This window comes from Papaver somniferum, chromosome 11 (genome assembly GCF_003573695.1).
Source record: "Papaver somniferum cultivar HN1 chromosome 11, ASM357369v1, whole genome shotgun sequence".
Classification (NCBI taxonomy): Eukaryota; Viridiplantae; Streptophyta; class Magnoliopsida; order Ranunculales; family Papaveraceae; genus Papaver; species Papaver somniferum.
This window is the reverse complement of record NC_039368.1, coordinates 17682256-17683938: the sequence shown is the minus strand read 5'-3', so window position 1 is coordinate 17683938 and position 1683 is coordinate 17682256. Positions and strand designations below refer to the sequence as shown.

The following is a 1683-nucleotide window of genomic DNA, read 5'->3' as shown; positions in this document are numbered from 1 at the left end:
TTTGCAGAGAAGGAGGACAATTAGGATATTGTCTCTGCACCTTGGGTTCGTACATTAGACATCGGAGTCAGTGTCCCGAGTCGACTACAACCGATTCATCCCCCGTCTGGAACGAGAGGTAAGATTCTAAACACTCGTGAATCCCCTGTCAGCGAGTTACTGGACTCCTTCGTATGCATATATGTTGAGGACTGAATATGGACATTTATTTTTCTAGTAAAGGGCAAGGCCTGGCCATACAAGATAAGGGTTCGGATTTCATCACCGTTCTCTTCTTGCCCGCTTTAGGAACACGTAACCTACGCGAACCTAAGCCTAAAATTTTGACTAGAACGAGACCGATAGGGTAACGAGCTTAACAGGAAAGTCATTCGAAAAATATTGGTTACTCTTTTAAGCATACTTCGAAGTTCTTGACGGTTTCTGTAAGTTGAATGCGTGACTGCACCGCGTTGTAATACCGGTGAGGCCTTGGGCATCAAAGCTCCACCGAGATTCCCTCGCCTCTATTCAACTTACGTTAACTCGGATTGATTCCAGAGGGGTTTTCTTAAATTGTAACGAATTCCCGTTCGAAGGATTAGAAGCTGGTCTAGAAACAATCTAAGTGGAGCCATCATGATTTTTGTTTGCTAGAAATCAATAGGTTTGATTTGGTTGAGTCGGCCTTGATTTGTGTTTGCTTACCCTTCCAATTTAGAAAATTCTATTGTATGCCCGAACGTAAAAAAAGAGACGCACTAGGTAGATTTGTTAAAGAGAAACCTGGTAGTTCGAAGCGTCTCGATTACTTTAATCTAGAAAGTCCGACTTTTGAAGAGTCTGTTTTTGAACGTTCTTTGACTGAGGAGAGAATCCCTGTTGCTCCGATAGCGCCAGAAATGGCAACTTTGAAAGCTTTGTTGAATCCAACTAGGACTACCCGTCCTTCGTGTATTAAGTTAGCTGAAACGGAGGCACCCTATGAACTGAAACCTGGGACCTTACAGATGCTCCCAATCTTTTTAGGGAAAGAAAATGAAAACCCTTATTACCATGTTAGGGATTTTGAGGAAATTTGTAGTACTCTAAGAATTAGAGGCTTAGATGATGATGCTTTGAAACTTAGGTTATTCCCATTTTCCCTGAAAGATAAGGCCAAGTCGTGGCTGTATAGTTTGGACTCCGAGTCAATTGAGACATATGAACAACTTACATCTGCCTTTTTCAATAAGTTTTTCCCTAGGCACAAAACATCGTCTATTAGGACGCAAATATGCACATTTTCACAACAAGAGGGAGAATCTTTATATAGGTATTTGGAAAGGTTCAATGATTTATTATCCCAGTGTCCTCATCATGGTTTAGAAAAGTTAGGCTAGTTCAGATCCTTTATGAGGGTTTAGATTATTCCACAACGACCATGGTTGAGTCTCTATGCACTGGTGGATTTGAAAACCAAACTGTTGATGCGAACGATGGAATTTTTTAATGAAATCGCCGAAAAAACCCAGCAATGGGAAAATAGTAGGGCACCCCAGAAAACAATTCTTTTAAGTAGAGGAAACGTTAATAGGGTAGAAGGAGGCTATGAATCAGATGCCAAAATTGCTGCTATAGCAAAAAGGTTAGAAGCCTTAGAAGTGGGCCAGACTAGTGGTAGAGTGGAGCCTTTTTGGGAAGGCCAGAATATTGAAGAAGGCC

At 41.4% G+C, this 1683-nt stretch overlaps 1 pseudogene; it reads right to left on the bottom strand.

Moving 5' to 3' along the window:
• Positions 1 to 1245: 1245 nt before the first annotated feature.
• On the bottom strand, positions 1246 to 1345 carry LOC113325499 (annotated as a pseudogene).
• Positions 1346 to 1683: the final 338 nt, after the last annotated feature.